Here is a 19,953-nt window from a genome sequence, read left to right as displayed (position 1 = left end):
AATGTCAGAGATGGTGCAAACACCATCACTGAACATGAGGGAGGGAACATCACAAGTAGTTGAGACACTATCAGGGCACATGAGGGATGGCATGTTGGAGTTAGCTGCTATAATAAGGGGAGCACGCCCAGACCCATTGACAGAATCAACTGCCACTCCCACTCCACTCCCTAGACCAGCCTCTGAAGAGCCCCAAGTATTAAAGTTAAGTACAAAGAACTGTTAAACTTTTGAATAAAATAGATTTTACATTAAAACTGAATTATTTCCATTATTTGTTCCATTAACACAACAGAACAGAACAGATCCAAACAGTAAACATGGTCCATGTGGAATAGTTGTCAGAGTTTTCAGGCAGCAAGGCTCGAGCAATCGTTAAAGGGGCCAAACGCAGACATGTGTTACATGTTGAGAAATGGCACATACATCCCCAGTTGAAATGATCCAGAGGCATAGAATGAAAGTGCAGCTGCAACCTTCACTTCAACTGACAAAGCAGTCCTCCCGACGCTTCTAGGTTGCAGGTCTGCTTTGACCAACTGACAGATCTGTTACAACTTCTTCACGGAAACGCAGCCTGTTTCAATCAGGTGCAGATACGAACGCCTGTTTCGAAATACCCGAGGTGGGTAAGGCCTCCTGCCCAGCACCCTACATACCCTGATGTTCCTCATGCGATGACGTCTAATCAATTGTCTCCGACGTAGCACCATGATACAGAAGGCTCGCACAAGGTATGACACTGTCAGTATTGCCCCCATAGTTAAATTTTACCTTTGCAAGAAGCTCAAAACAGCAGGAAGGCAGGCTTGTTCTCTCTCCTCAAGGTCTGTATGGATGGACCACACCCAGGTCTTGTGACTTGTCCTTTCTTTCCCCCTCCCCCAAACTCATTGTCGTCTTGTGCCTAGTGCAGAAACCTTCCAATCGGCCTCTCCTCTCCTCTCCTCTCCTCTCCTCTCCTGGGCTTGTTTTCCAGCCGATTCTGATGGCCAATGCTATTGCCCTCCAGCCCTGCTTGAAGACATTCGGTGGTGGCGTGAGTAAAAAAAAAAATTTAAACTTCAGAAATCCAAGATACGCCCATGTACTCCGTTGAAAGGTTAAAAAAAAGTTTAACTTTATTACGGATATTTAAAGTGTTCTTGATTCCCTCCAAAAACTTTGATGAAAAACAATGATTTCTCAATGTGCGTTGCTTTCTGTTAACTCACCAGAAGGTTTTCGGGAGTGGCCAGATACATCGACCTAGGATTAAACGTTTTTGGGCAAACTGCAAAAAGTGATTAAAACTGGTACAGACATGAGGGACATGACATCAAAAAAACCTAACCTAGAAAAATCATAACTAAAGCAGTTATGCCGGCGCAGATTCCAGGGGGAAACTTTGATTTAAATACTGAAGCCAGAAAAAATGGTACGCACCAAAAAAAACAAGCACAAATGACCCGGGAAAATTGAGCCCATTAATTTGTGGATTAGTGTGGTTGCATCAGTAGCACAGTATTTCAACCATGTTTCCAAAATATTACACAACTGAACTTTAATATAAAAATTCTGCACACTTCCTTATTTACCCAAATATAATGAAGCTGTAATTGTGCTTTTATATCTCAATATTCAAGGCTTCTTTAAAAAACTTTAATACTTACTAAGTAAACATGAAACAAGCTTAAAAAAATTAACAGTACGATGCCTTTGGTTGTTAAACATCTAGCCTGACATTTGCTTATTTACGACTAAAACAGAATGGAAAAAGTGACGATCCTCACTGCAGAATTAAAATGTGAAAGTTGCATTTTAGTACTTAACGCAAACAAATTAGAAGCATATGAAACATGCATGCACAATGCCTTATCAGGGGCAGAGAAAACAAATAAAAGTTATTGCCCATGAGGATGGGAAATTCAAATTGTGCGACAGAACTATATCCACTCGTTTTAGGTGCACAGTTTCAAATCTGGCTAACATTTATGACCAGAGGTTTTAAAAATTAAATACTAACCTTAAAATGTCAACTGAATGAGGGTTTTGCATTCCTGCATATTTGGGCAAGCCTCACCCTTCCACACTACATGCAACATTATACGTTGCTCCCATTTCATGCATCCTTCCGCAAAACAGTAGTTTTTGTTCTGAATACAGTGTTCACTACTGATCTACAGGACTGAAACAATGGGGTGGATTTTGCTACTAAAAGTAATGGTGAGGCTAACAGCGCTCACTATAAGCTATGTGCAAATCAAACAGCAACTTCCTGCAACTGCACATGCGCAGTTAAACGTGGAAATTAGGAAAATTCTGTCAGAGATGCCCTATTCCTCCAAAAGTTTCACAAACACACAATCTCGCCATCTGACTCATCATTTAAATGTATAGAATGGCATCAAATGTGTGTACTTGCCTCATTAAATACAGACTAAACAACAAAAAAAGTTAGAGCTTGTCCATTCCAATCTAAGTACCCTTTTAACGGTAAGTCTCCTCAGTTTTATATGCCCCCAAAAGTTTGTCAACATCCTTTGCCTGCTCCACGTGACATGCAGACCGTGATCCTTACCAATGGATCCATTACAGACACATTCCACGTCCAGACTGGGGTCAAACAGGGCTGCGTCATCACTCCAACCCTCTTCTCAATCTTCCTCGCTACCATGCTCCACCTCACTGTCAACAAGCTCCACGCTGGAGTGGAACTAAACTACAGAACCAGTGGGAAGCTGGCATGGATTTATGAAAGGGAAATCATGTTTGACAAATCATCTGGAATTTTTTTTGAGGATGTAACTAGTAGAGTGGACAAGGGAGAATCAGTGAATGTGCTGGATTTGGACTTTCAAAAGGTTTTTGACAAGGTCCCACACGAGAGATTAGTGTCCAAAATCAAAGCACATGGTATTGGGGGTAATGTATTGACGTGGATAGAGAACTAGTTGGTAGACAGGAAGCAAAGAGTAGGATTAAACAGGTCCTTTTCAGAATGGCAGGCAGTGACTAGTGAGGTACCGCAAGGTTCAGTGTTGGGACCCCAGCTATTCACAATATACATCAATGATTTAGATGAAGGAATTGAGTGTAATATCTCCAAGTTTGCAGATGTCACTAAGCTGGGTGGCAGTGTGAGCTGTGGGGAGAATGCCAAGAGGCTGCAGGGAGACTTGGACAGGTTAGGTGAGTGGGCAAATGCATGGCAGATGCAGCATAATGTAGATAAATGTGAGGTTATGCACTTTGGTGACAAAAACAGGAAGGCAGAATATTATCTGAATGGTGACAGATTAGGAAAAGGGAAGGTGCAACGAGAGCTAGGGGTCATGGTACATCAGTCATTGAAAGTTGGCATGCAGGTACAGCAGGCGGTGAAGGCGGCAAATGGCATGCTGGCCTTCATGGCGAAAGGATTTGAGTATAGGAGCAGGGAGGTCTTACTGTAGTTGTACAGGGCCTTGGTGAGTCCACACCTTGAATATTGTGTACAGTTTTGGTCTCCTAATTTGAGGAAGGACATTCTTGCTATTCAGAGAGTGCAGCAAAGGTTCACCAGACTGATTCCCGGGATGGCAGGACTGACATATGAAGACAGACTGGATCGATTAAGCTTATATTCACTGGAATTTACAAGAATGAGGGGGGATCTCATTGAAACATAAAATTCTGACGGGATTGGACAGGTTAGATGCAGGAAGAATGTTGCCGATGTTGGGGAAGTCTAGGACCAGGGGTCACAGTCCAAGGATAAGGGGTAAGCCATTTAGGACTGAGATGAGGAGAAACTTCTTCACTCAGAGAATTGTTAACCTGTGGAATTCTCTACCACAGAAAGTTGTTGAAGCCAGTTCATTAGATATATTCAAAAGGGAGTTAGATGTGGCCCTTACGGCTAAAGGGATCAAGGGGTATGGAGAGAAAGCAGCAATGGAGTACTGAAGTTGCATGATCAGCCATGATCATACTGAATGATGGTGCAGGCTCGAAGGGCCAAATGGCCTACTCCTGCACCTGTTTTCTATGTTTCTAACCTACGCTGCCTCCAGGCCAGGTCCAAGATCACCCAAACCTCTGTCGTTGAACTGCAGTACGCAGACGACACCTGCGTCTGCGCATATTCTGAGGCTGAACTCCAGGATATAGACGATGTATTCACCAATGCATATGGTAGCATGGGCCTTACGCTTAACATCCGTAAGACAAAGGTCCTCCACCAGCCTGTCCTCGCCGCATAGCACTGCCCCCCATTCATCAAGATTCACGGCGCGGCCCTCGACAACGTGGACCACTTCCCATACCTCGGGAGCCTCGTCAACAAAAGCAGACATTGATACGGAGATTCAACAATTGCCTCCAGTGCAGCCTTCAGCCGCCTGAGGAAGAGTGTGTTCAAAGACCAGGCCCTCAAATCTACCACCAACCTCATGGTCTACAGAGCTGTAGTAATACCCGCCCTCCTGTATGGATCTGAGGCATGGACGATGTACAGAAGACACATCAAGTCGCTGGAGATAGATCACCAACGATGTCTCCGCAAGATCCTGCAAATCCCCTGGGAGGACAGGCGCACCAACATCAGTGTCCTCACCTAAGCCAACATCCCCAGCATTGAAGCACTGACCACACTCAATCAGCTTCGCTGGGCAGACCACTTAGTTCGCATGCCAGACATGAGATTCCCTAAGCAATTGCTCTACACGGAGCTCCTTCATGGCAAACGAGCCAAAGGTGAGCAGCAGAAACATAACAAGGACATCCTCAAAGCTTACCCGGTAAAGTGCGACATCACCACCTGACACCTGGGAGTCCTTGGCCGAAGACCGCCCTAGGTGGAGAGAGTGCATACAAGAGGGCATTGAGCTCTTCGAATCTCAATGCTGCGAGCGTGAAGAGGTCAGGCAATGGAAGGAACGTGTGGCAAATCAGTGCCACCCCCCCTCTTCCCCCGATGAATATCTGTCCCACCTGTGACAGGGTCTGTGGCTCTCGTGTTGGACTGTTCAGCCACCAAAGGACTCACTTTAGGAGCGGAAACAAGTCTTCCGCGATTCCGAGGGACTGTCGATGATTAATTACAGCCAATTTTTTAATGCGTTTAATCCAAATCTAATGAGGCAAGTTAGTTGTTGGAGAGATTCTTCAAATAAATGTTATTTAAAACTTTTTCTTTCTGTCCCTTATCGCTTAAATCAAATCTCTCTTTCCTTCTCTAATTCACTTTCTGCACCTGACTTAACATTGAATTCAACATTCCAATTTACGCAACTGTGATCGGCCACCTACAGTGGCTCCCGGTTAAACAATGTCTCAATTTCAAAATTCTCATCCTTATTTACAAATTCCTCCATGGCCTCTCTCCTCCCCATCTCTAATCTTCTTCAACCTCACAACAACCACCCCCTCCCCCAAGAGGTGTCTGCGCTCCTCAAATTCTGCCCTCTTGAGCATCCCCGATTATAATTGCTGAACCATTAGTGGCCTCGCCTTCAGTTAGCAAGGCCCCAAGCTCTGGAACTCCCTCCCTAAAACTTCTCTTTTCTTCTTTAAGATACTCCTTAAAACCCACACCTTTAACTAAGCTTTTGGTCATCTGCCATAATTTCTTGCAGCTCAGTGTCAAATTTATTTATGATGTCTTAAAACACACCTGTGAAGCACCTTGAGACGTTTTACTATGTTAAAAGGCACTATATAAATACAAGTTGTTGTTACACTTCCTGGTTCATACTCTACGCTGCTCATGAACAATTCTTCAATCAGATTAGTTAAGGAGACACAGTTGCTTGTCCTGCTCACAGGTGCCAGATCCCCTGTAGAGGGCACTGCGCTTTTTGGATGGTCGGTTAACAGGAGCTTGCCTTGCAAAAGAACATAGAAAATGCAAGGCTAAAGAATGGCTAGCAACGTTCGCTCGCCACGAAGAACAAAGTCCGGCCCATGAATGAAACCAAGTCAAACCGGTTAAGTATTTATCGTTTATGCATCAAGGCTTGATCCTCATTTCAGAGGGTCTCAAGACTTTCCAGTCACATATTTGTTAAAGCAGAGACGATTAAGGAATGTCCCCAAAAAGTTTCATCAGAGGAAAGCTCATGGGTTTACAACACTGACCCAGACCCTATGCAAATGTGCCTCTTATTTAACCACACACTTTTTTAAAAAAAAACATTAGCCAAACTCAAAGTTGATGTCAATCAACTGCCAATAAAATGTAAAAGTGGCTGCAGTTTACAGTCAGATCTGTGCAGGAGGCATTTAAAACGCATCGTCTTTTGTCACATTCCTAGCCGGCTGTCAAATATTAGCTACCAATGGGCAGGCGGAGGAGACAAGTCATCGCCCACACCAAGGTGCAGGAAGTACCTGGTTACAACGTAAATATTAATACAAAAGCAAAACACTGCGGATGCTGGAATCTGGAATAAAAACAAAAAATGCTGGAAATCTCAGCAGGTCAGGCTTTTTGTACAACGTAAACATGTTTCTCAGGTGCAAATGCAAATAAATTATTTTGTGTATATAATAAGTGTTGGAATGCGCACCAGGCCTGGTAAAGCACAAGACAAAATGCACAAATGTCTGTCCTGATTCTGGCTTTTTAAACAATAAAGAGCCGCCAACAAAGGGGGGAGGGGAGACCGCCGCGCGCGGTTAGGACATCCAAAAACAGCAGGAAAGCAACGTCATGGGGCGATCAAAAGGCCGGGGCAGGCCGCTCCAAACTCACCCACAGCAGCAAACCGAACAGGCCGAGAGCCGCCACCGAGCTTCCCTTTCCTTCTGCCGCCCGGTGACCTGACGCCGCGAACGTCCGCACGCAGCGGCCGTCACAGGCGAGGAGCCGGTCCGCCCGGCGGCACCGACAAAGCCGCTCCTCACGGCGGCAGGCTGTGTGTGTAAAGGGAGGCGCCGAGGGCTGGGGATCTCACTCACACACACAGCTTCACCGGTTAAACAAGTCTCACTCTTTCCCCACCCACCCGTCCGCTCCCGACGCCTTCCAACCATCATATTGGCCGGTAATTCAGCTGTCGCTGGTGTGTGTCGGAGGGGGGGGGGGGGGGGAGATAAACGAAAGTAAAAATAAACCGACCAGTAAACCACCACTGTCAGAATGCGCGCCCCCTTTCCTCGAAGCGCTCGCCGGCCCCTCCTCCACTTCCCTCACACACATCGTCTAAAGACATCTAAACGGTGTAAATATCAAACACCTCCCCCCGCCCTCCCAACCCCGCGCGCTAAACAACGCCATCGCTCCAAGAAGCTTCCAGGCTTCTCCTCTACTCGTGACTGCGGAGAAAGGCCAGGGAACCCGGAGAGCGGCCGTGGTGACACGGGGCCCCGGAGCCGGTTTTCAGGCTTCATTGTGTTCACAGCCCCGCTTCCCACAGGAGGGAAAATGGAGATCACCTTTTCTCCATTACGTTTACGATAATAAATATTTATATACACCCCCCGGGGCGCTGGAACTTACCGATTCGGTCAGGAGCAAAAGCGCAGCGATCGCATCCACGATTGATGTCGCCGTCCAGCCGTGACAGGGCGCCCCGCAACGATTTTTTTTTAAAGAACCCTTTCGCCGTTTATCCCAACCGTTAGTGCAGGAGCGCATTTGAAATTTCTATTGCTCAACCCACAAACAACGCCTCGCCCGATTGGTCGCTAACGACCTCCGTAACCGGCTTTCTCATTGGTCTAATTTAAATTTGCCAAAAATCCGCCTGAAGAGATTATTTGGATTGACGTCTCGCCTAACCAATCAGAATCTAATTTGCCGCGTTAGGCAGCCTATTGGCGCCGCGTTTGGGGGCAGGACACTGTTCAAGGGTGGGTGGTGACTCAATGCTCGATTCGGAGAGCACCGAGCAGTGGCTCCGACGAGTTGGTTTTGAAAGATTAAGCAGCCACGGGTTATGGGGAATGGACAGGGAAGTGGAGTTTTTTGGGCACAAAAACATATTTTTTCTCCAAGTGCCCCCCACAAAAGCGGCGGGGGACACTAAAAGCACCGGTAATTAAAACAAATTAACTTAAAAACATAAAGTCAAATTAAAATTTGGTTGCCAGGCGTGATGATGCACTCCAGTCCCTCACGGTGCCCACCTCTCGCGGAAGGCTGCGAGCGTACCGGTGGACACCGCGTGCTCCATCTCCAAGGACACCCTGGACCGGATGTATGCGCGGAAGAGAGGCAGGCAGTCTGGCTGAACGACCCCCTCGACCGCCCGCTGCCTGGACCGGCTGATGGCACCCTTGGCCGTGCCCAGGAGTAGTCCTACGAGGAGGCCCTCGGACCTACCCGCTCCCCTCCGCACAGGGTGCCCGAAGATCAGGAGTGTGGGACTGAAGTGCAGCCAGAATTTCAGGAGCAGCCCCTTTAAATAACAAAACAGGGGCTGCAACCTCGTGCACTCAATAAAAACATGGAACACGGACTCTTCCAGACCGCAGAAATTGCAGGCGGCCTGGGAGCCCGTGAACCGGCTTAAAAATTTATTGCACGGGACTGCTCCGTGCACCACCCTCCAGGCCAAGTCCCCGATAAATACTGGGAGGACTCCCGCGTAGAGTGCCCTCCATCGGGGACCCTCGCCTCCTCCGGACGGCAAGATGGTACGCCATGGCGTGTCCGGACGGCAGGCGAGGATGGCAAAGTTGAGAGTGTGCAGGAGCAGCCCGTACAGGAAACCCCTCCGCGTGGAACTGAAAGCCACGGAGGGGATAGGGAAGTGGAGTTGAGGCTAAAGATCAGGTCAGCTGTGATCTTATTGAATGGCGGAGCAGGCTCGAGGGGCCAAATGGTCTTCTGTTTCTATTTCTTATGTTCACCCGGGTAATAGTTCAGCTATCTGGATAGGGAAGGAGAGAGAAAAATAGAGAAAAAACATGGCTGATGTTCCCAGGCTGTAGTAGTAACTCCTGTTGTAAAGTCCACCTGTCCTAAATAGAACATAGGAAAAGGAATAGGCCATTTAGCCCCTGGAGCTTGGCTGATCTGCGCTCTAACTCCATATACCCGCCTTTGGCCCATATCCCTTAATAGCTTTGGTTAATAAAAATCTTATCAATCTCCAATTTAAAATTAACAATTGATCTAGCAACAATTGCCATTTGTGGAAGAGTTCCAAACTTCTACCACCCTTTGTGTGTAGAAGTGTGAACTAATGTCACTCTTGAAAGGTCACGCTCTCATTTTTAGTTGATGCCCCTTAGTCCTAGACTCCTCAACCAGCGGAAATAGTTTCTCTCCATCTACGCTATCTGTTCCCGTAATATCTTAAAAACTTCATTCGAATCACCCCTTAACTTGCTAAATTCTAGGGAATATAACTATAATTTGTGTAATCACACCTCATAATTTAACCATTGGAGTCCAGAAATCATTCTGGTGACTGGAACCAAAACCCTCTTCCCTGCTACCTGGCAATTTAGATTTTTGTTTGGTTTGCATGACTTGAGTTTGTTAAATTGTAATCTTTCTGTACTGCATCATGTAAGAGGGTAAATCTGTCACTCAGTTTCTTGGTTAGTGGGGAAAGATCATGGCAGCTCAATGTTAGATATGACAGCAATATCACTGCTTACTTATGCTGTGAACAAAGGGAAGACCCCAAGGTTGAGTTAGCAGAAATGGTCATATAATTAAAAAGCATTTTAGGTCATCATTAAAGATGATCTTCACTGTAACCGATCAATACTGATGAAATAGCTACACTGGATTAATTGTGAATGGTATATTGTCTGCACATATTTCTAAGGACCAGGAATTTCTCGTTCTCCCAGTCAAAGAATGAACTGGGAAATTGGCAGCAGTAGGGTATTTTAAATGCCCTTATTTATTCAGATTCGACTGGCATAAATGGTGACGGCAAGGTTACTCGCAATAGTAAACCAGAACAGTTTATTAAACACACACAGCATACATTATACAAACTTGGACAGTAATGAATTGGTTAAAATACATACAACCAAGGATGAGGGAATGCGCTAACGTGGGATGCTTCGCTGAACACCCTCTCTTCCTTGAAGTCGTTTTCTCTGTGTGACGAGGGGTTTGGAAGTTAACTTTCTTATACTTTTCTTCAATATACAATTGTCACATTCCTTGTTGATGGCTGTCTGAGCTTTGCCTCGTTCTGTTGATTGAATTATCGTGTTCCATGATCTGTTCCCATCGTCTCTGTTTTTTGTGACTGTTTTCCAGACAGGGAGCATTAACCAACATTGATGCGGAGATTCAATATCGCCTCCAGTGCGCCAGTGCAGCCTTTGGCCGCCTGGGGAAAAGAGTGTTCGAAGACCAGGCCCTCAAATCTACCACCAAGCTCATGGTCTACAGGGCTGTAGTAATACCCGCCCTCCTGTATGGATCAGAGGCATGGACGATGTACAGAAGACACCTCGAGACCCTGGAGATATATCACTAACGATGTCTCCGCAAGATCCTGCAAATCCCCTGGGAGGACAGTCGCACCAAGATCAGTGTCCTCGCCCAGGCTAACATCCCCAGCATTGAAGTACTGGCCACATTCGATCAGCTTCGCTGGGCAGACCACATAGTTCCCATGCCAGACACGAGGCTCCCTAAGCAATTGCTCTATGCGGAGCTCCTTCACGACAAACAAGCCAAAGGTGGGAGCGGAAACGTGACAAGGACATCCTCAAAGCCTCCCTGATAAAGTGCGACATCACCACTGACACCTGGGAGTCCCTGGCCGAAGACCGCCCTGAGTGGAGAAAGTGCTTCCGGAAGGGCGTTGAGCTCAACGCTGTGAAGAGGTCAGGCGCAGGCAGCGGAAGGAGCGTGTGGTAAATCAGTCCCATCCCCTTCCCCCGACGAATGTCTGTCCCACCTGTGACAGGGTCTGTGGCTCTCGCATTGGACTGTTCAGCCACCAAAGGACTCACTTTAGGAGTAGAAGCAAGTCTTCCTTGATTCCGAGGGACTGCCTATGATGATGATGATTAACCAACAAGCATAATTACAATAGCCGTCTTCATAAGTCCATTAGCATATCTGACACTAAAGACAAGGGCCCGGAACTTGGTGAAAGCTAAGTTCTACCCAAGTGCCGCCCAAAGGACCACTGAGATCCTGACGGTACTTTGGATGGAAGTTCCCTGAAAAAGTCCTGGAAAGACGGCCCGGCCGCAAAAAAGCGACTTACATCCTGAATCTGGGCAGGAGTTCCCAATCTCGGCAGCAAATGCAATCCTTGGCAAAGTATCGCCGAGGATTGAGTCGGGCTTAGGGAGGGGGGGATCAGATAAAATTAAAAATTTCCAAAAAATAAAAAAAAAACACTGGGAAACTTTCAGGGGGCCCCATCCACCTGAATCGCTGGGGAAAAAAAGGAAAAAAATGTACTAATCTTTTTTTGCAGGTCTTCATACTTACCGTTGAGGTTAGACCTGCCTCCACGCGGCGGTCCTTTCACCTGTCGCAGCGGACTCCCGCCCGGACCAAACTGGCAGCTCGGTGGACGGGAGGATACTTACGCGCGTTGCATGTCAGCGGGTGGTCCCCAGCGGTCTTCCCTCCCCGCCAGCGGGAGGTCTCCACCAAACTCGCTCGGAGGGGAGACCACCCAGAAAATGCGGTGGCAGCGGACAGTAAGTCCAACAAGTTCGGGGCCTAGGTCTTTGTATAACGCCACCATCAAAACTGGTATCCGTTTTACAGGAAGGAAGCCATTAACAAAGGTGGCTTTTGTGACTATTGGTTTCGTGAAGATATTAACCCTGAGGGAGAAATATCCTTATTGACCCCTCATAGGTTACACTAGGTAATATTTCAACAAATGTTGATAGGAGGATATGTGTAGCTTTATAATGGTCGCAATTGCCATCTTGGTCTCTACTTTCTTGACCATAGCTTTCAAGCGACATACAATGATTATCAATGCAATTAGTACAAATACTTGCGAAACAACCAAAGTGTGAGCGAGAATGCCGATCCATGGGGGAATTTCAATATTCAGTCCCATGTCCTACCAGTGTGTGTCATCCCCTACTCCTGGAATTTCTTTAAGTACTTCCTCATTCTTCTGATGCAGAGTATAATAATGACGCTGTGAGGCATTGACACATGCCATCAATTCTTTCAGAGCCTCTGGCATCTCCAGAATGTCATAACCGAATTTTGTAACATACTTGTGTAATTCTTGTTTCAATACATCTCTAACCTGTAGGTTTATCTCCATGGGGGTTCTTACCTTAATGAGGGTTTTAGTCCCTATTATGACTATCTTGGTGGGGACAAAGCAATATGTCCCTGGGGTAATAGCACACCTGATCTTCCCATGATTGCAATAGTCCTACAAAGTGGTGAAGCAGTACTTTCCTTTTCCTATGTAGACTATCTTTGTCCTAACATCTGAAGAGCCCGTCACCTCCATAGTACAATTCTCGCTATGTTGATTCCAGTCAAAACTGCATGTCGTCAATGCATGATCGTATAAATCATACTGACATATGTACACATCCTTTCTGTTGCTATATCCTTGCAGGTTTGGTTCTAATTCCAACTGCATTACAGCCAAATAGTATACTCCACCTTACTTTTAACTTCAGTCCCTCTGATGGGTACCAGTACCTTTAATTCTATATTGTTTCATCAAAAGAAAATCAGTTTTGCTACAGAGTATTTATATCATTGCCTTGAATAAAGGGTGTATCACTCTCCTGAGCCACATTAACCATATCCTGTCATGCTGTTGTCAAATAGCTGAGCATGTCTGAGACACATTCTTCAGTGCATCTTCACCATGCATTTCCACATGTTTGTTGCCACATCAAGTCTGCACCCTCATACCGGTATCTCAAAATCATGCCATCTGATACAAGCCATTCCTGGGCTTTTCAGTTATCTTATCAAAAGGGCGGTGGTCTTCTCATCTCTCCCTGCATGGTCCCAACGTTTAGGGTAGTAACCAGACTGTGATACACATTTTCCTCATTGTTCAGTATAGGCAAAGACACAAACATCTCCAAGAGAAACTTTCAATTAATAACTCTCACCTACACTATCCTGACTTTCAATATAATTTAAATTGATACCAAATTTGAAAACCCTTTCATGAATCATGCCCATGTGCTTTATGTTACTCAGGGATTCATTCCCAAATTTTTCCTAACCCCTCTTGAGTTCCTGAATGGGATGAATTAGAAAGAGTGTTGGAGACCATTGTTCACCTACATCCAGGAATTTAGGTACCAGCCTCCACCTGTGTATTCAGAGATTGATCCTAATCCAGATCAGTCAAATCAGAACCGAGAAATAAACCCGTGTTGTTCCTCCCACTGATGGGCTTTAAGTGGCTATTGAGCTTATTTCACAACATTTTTAAAATGCATCACTGCACTGTTGAGGACAGAAGTCTCAACACAAAGAGGAAATCAGTGATGTTGTATAACAGTGGATAAACAGAGACAGCCTATGCTAATGAAATCGAAAATGTGTGACCTAGACAAAAAGCTGCTGAAGAAGAAATCGTAACATTTTCATGTGGCATATACAAGAAGCAGCTGCAGTGGACAGTAGCCACAGTATGACATTACATTAACACCATTCTACTGGGCTTCTCAACCTGAACTGAAATTCACCTACAATCACCTATGAAAAATGATTTTAGAAAATTTTCCATTCATTACCCTTCCATGTTATTCATGAGCCCTGGAGAATCTTCCACTATCTAATACAATGTGATCACATTACCACATAACTCTTAATGGGCCTTCTTAAAATATTGTCATTCCAGAGAGCAGTTCAATCTGCAAGAACACAACAGTCTGTCTTCCCCGAAAAAAACTTCCTTTTAAACACAGTTTTAAAGGAACCACATAAACTGGACCTTTTCAAAAAATAAGATTCAATTATCCCCTAAAATTTCTGATAAATTTCTCTTCCCGAGTGCTTGAGCAGCAACTCATATCAATTTAGCTAGTCAATTTTAATTTCACAAAAAACTATGTCCAGGCTTTGTGATTTAACAAAACAAAAAGTACTTGCAATGTTTTTGGATGCAAGTCCTTTATCTTCTCTCGAGCAATCTGTCATGGAATATAACACATGACTCCAAATCATTAATTCCAAGCATTAAAAAGCAACGCCTTCAGTCCAATTTTGCCACCATGCTGTGACATTCAAGATCCATTACTGTATATAAGAAGTTAAACTCTGAACATTACTGGAGCTCACACAGCACTGTTCCATCAAAGTTCAAGTTTGGTAACACCTTGAAGCCATCTCCATATTAAAGAATGCCTATTGGTAATCTTGTACCATCAGCACACATGGCCCCCTGCTTAAAAGGAAAAAAGCAGAAAATCTATTGTGGCTTTCCTGCTAGCCCAATGGATGAATTCGTCAGTTCTGATTCCCTTTCTGTCATTGTGGGAAACATCTACTCAAATTCAAAAACGTAACATTTTTTAAATGCCCAAAATATTTGCATTCAACTCTGCAAAAGGTGCTGCTACTGAAGTAAAACGAGTTCACAGCTGCTTGTGCAAAGAGTTAACTTCCTTTTTTGCATTTTAAAAGTTGACAAACACAGACAGCATCAATCATTCTGTAATCCACACATAATAGCATTACTTTTTTTTTCTCCCCTGGTCACACATCTTTGAAATTGGTCGGATTAAAAAAATATATACCAATTGTTGATGTGATTGCCTCATGTCTGGAACTAAAGGCTTTTCACATAATTTACACCAACCAGAATTTCACCATGGCCATAATAAAAGTTTGGTTTTAATAGATTAATTAACCTCAGTAACTCCAAATTAATTCAAACCAATATCTTAAAGTAAGCAGTGCCACTTAAAAAGGAGGGAGGAGCTACAGTCACATTAAGAGAAAGGAACATCCACACATGCCTTTTTTTTTAACTTTAACATTCAGACAGACTTTCACACAAAATACATTCCATGATTACTCAAACATCCATAGTAGCAAATACTATGCTTTATTTTGCTCGGCAGAAAAGCTAGAAGCTTAAGTGTCGGTTTCATCCTAGAATCATAGAAATGCTTCTCTATTTTTTTCCATCTTTTAAACAATTGGCTTACTGCAATAAACACAATGCTTCTCATGAACTCATGCTGCCACGTTTTGAACTTCCTTTTGGATTCCGCAGGGTCCTTCTACCCACCTTGTTTCACCTTTTTCTGCACCACCTGAATGGCAGCTTTCAAATCCTCATCAGTTCTGAGATTGACCATCCCTTCAGCAATTTTAAGTGCTCTTGAGCAAGCTTCTTCCACTGACTGCAACTCCATTTCAAACTTCGCCTGATTATTCGCATCGAGTTGTGTACTGGTGGTAATTACCGCCACTGCCGTCCCCGACTTATGGGGCCCCGTGGGCTCCACTCCGACAGACCAGCCATCCTGGTACCTGTATCTAAATGCCTTCTCCTTCAAATATCTGAAATCTACCTCAGCTCCCATGTCTTCAGTGCCTCGGCCCGTCACTATCCCAGCCGTAACGGCAGATACTACAGCCTGTTGCTTTCCCAATTTTCCCGTTAGTTCTAATATTTTGAGTTTACAGAAAAAGTGGTCCGCTCCCTTATGAGGCTGTTTGACCGGCTCTCTCAGCGCCCCTCTAGCATCCCCCAAATCTTGTTTAATCTGTGTATTTTCCTTTTTATACTTTTTCAGCTCCTGTTTATTCTGATGCACCTCAGCCAGGACAGCTCCTGCATTTAAACTTGAGCGGCATTGCTGCTGCAGCAGCGTGGCTGCCTGTTCAGCCCCCAGCTCTAGTGCACGAACCTGTCGGCTGAGTTGATCTACCTCTTGGGTTTTCTGCAACTTAACCTCCTGTAACTGTTGCTTAAGACTCTCAATCTATTTTTCTTTCTCTTTGAACAATTCATTGTCTTTTTGCGCACAGTAGTGCGCTCCGCCGACTAAAAGTTTTTATGCTTTATCAACTTTTAACTTTTTCTTGTCTACCATTTTCTGGATAAATGTTATTATTTCTTTAAAGGGCATATGCCCTCCCGATTTAAACATTCTACTAAAATTTCCTTTAAATCCCCCACGGGGAACTTCTCAAACTTTTCATTATACGCTGACGCTACTTATTTGGCCCCCATTTCACTAACGCTTTTGAATCACTGGCAAGTCTCAAATGAGTCTCCGCACACCTGCAACCGGTTTCTCCTCCCAAAGCATACGTGTTGGTCAAACTCGTGAGTTCTGAGATTCTAGATTACTTCAACAAGCAATCCAAAGTCATCACCGCCAGTCCTGCCGCCGCTTGCCAATCTGTAGGGAATTTTAACTGCCTTTATTTACTTAGATTCGACTGGCATAAATGGTAATGACAAGACTACTCACTTTAGTAAACCAGAAGTTTATTAAACACACACCGCATGCATTATACAAACTTGGACAGCAATGACTTGGTTAAAATACAGGCTTTACTTCCCATAGAAATATAGAAACATAGAAAATAGGTGCAGGTGTAGGCCATTTGACCCTTCGAGCCTGCACAACTATTCAATACGATCATGGCTGATCATGCAACTTCAGTACCCCATTCCTGCTTTCTCTCCATGCCCCTTGATCCCTTTAGCCATAAGGGCCACATCTAACTCCCTTTTGAATATATCTAATGAACTTACCTCAACAACTTTCTGTGGTAGAGAATTCCACATGCTCACAACTCTCTGAGTGAAGAAGTTTCTCCTCATCTCGGTCCTAAATGGCGTATCCCTTATCCTTAGACTGTGACCCCTGGTTCTGGACTTCCCCAACATCGGGAACATTCTTCCTACATCTAACCTGTCCAATCCCATCAGAATTTTATATGGTTCTATGAGATCCCCTCTCATTCTTCTAAATTCCATTGAATATAAGCCTAGTCGATCCAGTCTTTCTTCATATGTCAGTCCTGTCATCCCGGGAGTCAGGCTGGTGAACCTTCGCTGCACTCCCTCAATAACAAGAATGTCCTTCCGCAAATTAGGAGACAAAAACTATAAACAATATTCAAGGTGCGGCCTCACCAACGCCCTGTGCAACTGTAGTAAGATCTCCCTACTCCTATACTCAAATCCTCTCGCTATGAAGGCCAACATGCCATTTGCCTTCTTCACTGCCTGATGTACCTGTATGCCAACTTTCAATGACTCATAGAAACATAGAAAATAGGCGCAGGAGTAGGCCATTCGGCCCTTCGAGCCTGCACCACCATTCAATACGATCATGGCTGATCATTCACCTCAGTACCCCATTCCTGCTTTCTCTCCATACCCCTTGATCCCTTTAGCCATAAGGGCCACAGCTAACTCCCTTTTGAATATATCTAATAAACTGGCCTCAACAACTTTCTGTGGTAGAGAATTCCACATGTTCACAACTCTCTGAGTGAGGAAGTTTCTCCTCATCTCAGTCCTAAATGGCTTACCCCTTATCCTTAGACTGTGTCCCCTGGTTCTGGACTTCCCCAACATCGGGAACATTATTCCTGCATCTAACCTGTCCAGTCCCATCAGAATTTTACATGTTTCTATGAGATCCTCTCTCATCCTTCTAAACTCCAGTGACTACAGGCCCAGTCGATCCAGTCTCTCTTCATATGTCAGTCCTGCCATCCCGGGAGTCAGTCTGGTGAACCTTCGCTGCACTCCCTCAATAACAAACGTCCTTCCTCAGATTAGGAGACCAAAACTGAACACAATATTCCAGGTGAGGCCTCACTAAGACCCTGTACAACTGCAGTAAGAGCTCCCTGCTCCTATACTCAAATCCCCTAGCTATGAAGGCCAACATACCATTTGCCTTCTTCACCGCCTGCTGTACCTGCATGCCAACTTTCACTGACTGATGTACCAAGACACCCAGGTCTCGTTGCACCTCCCCTTTTCCTAATCTGCCACCATTCAGATAATATTCTGCCTTCCTGTTTTTGTCACCAAAGTGGATAACCTCACATTTATCCACATTATACTGTATCTGCCATGTGTTTGCCCACTCGCCTAACCTATACGTCACTCTGCAGCCTCTTAGCGTCCTCCTCACAGCTCACACCTCCACCCAGCTTAGTGTCACCTGCTAACTTGGAGATATTACACTCAATTCCTTCATCCAAATCATTAATGTATATTGTAAATAGCTGGGGTCCCAGCACTGAGCCCTGCGGCACCCCACTAGTCGCTGCCTGCAATTCTGAAAAGGACCCATTTATCCCGACTCTCTGTTTCCTACCTGCCAATCAGTTCTCTATCCACATCAGCACATTACCCCCAATACCATGTGCCTTAATTTTGCGCACCAATCTCTTGTGTGGGACCTTGTCAAAAGCCTTTTGAAAGTTCAAATACACCACATCCGCTGGTTCTCCTTTGTCCACTCTACTAGTTACTTCCTCAAAAAATTCTAGAAGATTTGTCAAGCATGATTTCCCTTTCATAAATCCATGCTGACTTGGACCGATCCTGTCACTGCTTTCCAAATGCGCTGCTATTACATCTTTAATAATTGATTCCAACATTTTCCCCACCACCTATGTCAGGCTGACCGGTCTATAATTCCCTGTTTTCTCTCTTCCTCCTTTTTTAAAAAGTGGGGTTACATTAGCTACCCTCCAGTCCATAGGAACTGATCCAGAGTCGATAGAATGTTGGAAAATGACCACGAATGCATCCACTATTTCTAGGGCCACTTCCTTAAGTACTCTGGGATACAGACTGTCAGGCCCTGGGGATTTATTGGCCTTCAATCCCATCAAATTTCCTAACGCAATTTGCTAACTAATAAGGATTTCCTTCAGTTCCTCCTTCTCCCTAGAATCTCGGTCCCCTAGTATTTCCGGAAGGTTATTTGTGTCTTCCTTAGTGAAGACAGAACCAAAGTATTTGTTCAATTGGTCTGCCATTTCTTTGTTCCCCATTATAAATTTGCCTGATTCTGAATATAAGGGACCCACATTTGTCTTCATTAATCTTTTTCTCTTCACATATCTGTAGAAGCTTTTGCAGTCAGTTTTTATGTTCCCGGCAAGCTTACTCTCATATTCTATTATCCCCCTTCTAATTAAACCCTTTGTCCTCCTCTGCTGAATTCAAAATTTCTCCCAGTCCTCAGGTTTGCTGCATTTTTTGGCCAATTTATATGCCTCTTCCTTGGATTTAACACTATCCCTAATTTCCCTTGTAAGCCATGTTTGAGCCACCATCGCCGTTTTATTTTTACGCCAGACAGGGATGTACAATTGTTGAAGTTCATCCATGTGATCTTTAAATGTCTGCCATTGCCTATCCACCGTCAACCCATACAACTAAGGACGACGGAACGCACTGACGTGGGATGTTTCGCTTGACACCCTCTCTTCTTCCTTCCTTCAAGTCATCTCCTCTGTGTGATGAAGGGTTTGGAAGTTAACTTTCTTATACCTCCTCTCTACAATCGTCACATTCCTTGTTGATGGCTGCCTGAGCTTTTCCTCGTTCTATTGATGATTGAATTATTGTGTTCCAATCTCATGATTTGTTCCCATCTATCTGTCTTTTGTGACTGTCTTCCAGACAGGGAGCATTAAATAGCAAGCATAATTGCAATAGCCGTCTTCATAAGACCATTAACATATCTGACTCTAAAGACAAGAGGCTAGATTTTCCACTTTTTTTTATGCATAACGTTCACTTAACGTCCATTTTACCACTGAAATGACGTATAACACCCAGATATCGGCCATTTAGCCACAAAATGGAAACTGCCGCCCATTTTTCAGACACTTATCGCCGAGCGTTACTTTCCCCATGTGTGTAACGTCGGGAAAAAATAATACCGCCAGCCGACTTTTTCTGGGTGGAATCATAAGAATGGGCGAAACCAATGCCCATAATATCACCCAGCGTTACTTTCCTCACGTAATTAATGCCGAGATTCAATAATACCGACCGCCCACTTTATTTTGTCGTAAAGATCACATTTGCCGAAACTAACGCC

At 44.7% G+C, this 19,953-nt stretch overlaps 1 protein-coding gene across 5 annotated transcripts in view; it reads right to left on the bottom strand.

Annotated features, from left to right (window-relative positions):
- ckap5 (cytoskeleton associated protein 5) overlaps nt 1–7,630 on the bottom strand; it is a 168,241-nt gene extending 160,611 nt beyond the window's left edge. For 4 of the 5 annotated variants that reach the window (XM_070899680.1, XM_070899682.1, XM_070899683.1 and 1 more), the window contains exon 1: nt 7,463–7,630. The gene's annotated coding sequence lies outside the window, so the exon portion shown is untranslated. Of the gene's footprint in view, nt 1–6,715; nt 6,813–7,462 lie in introns of those variants that run through there. The other variant, XM_070899681.1, reaches the window with a different exon arrangement.
- Between the last annotated feature and the right edge of the window lie 12,323 nt (nt 7,631–19,953).

Source organism: Pristiophorus japonicus, chromosome 14, assembly GCF_044704955.1.
Source record: "Pristiophorus japonicus isolate sPriJap1 chromosome 14, sPriJap1.hap1, whole genome shotgun sequence".
In the NCBI taxonomy this organism is placed as follows: Eukaryota; Metazoa; Chordata; class Chondrichthyes; family Pristiophoridae; genus Pristiophorus; species Pristiophorus japonicus.
Note: the sequence above shows the minus strand (reverse complement) of the source record. Positions and strands in the feature narration are given on the sequence as shown.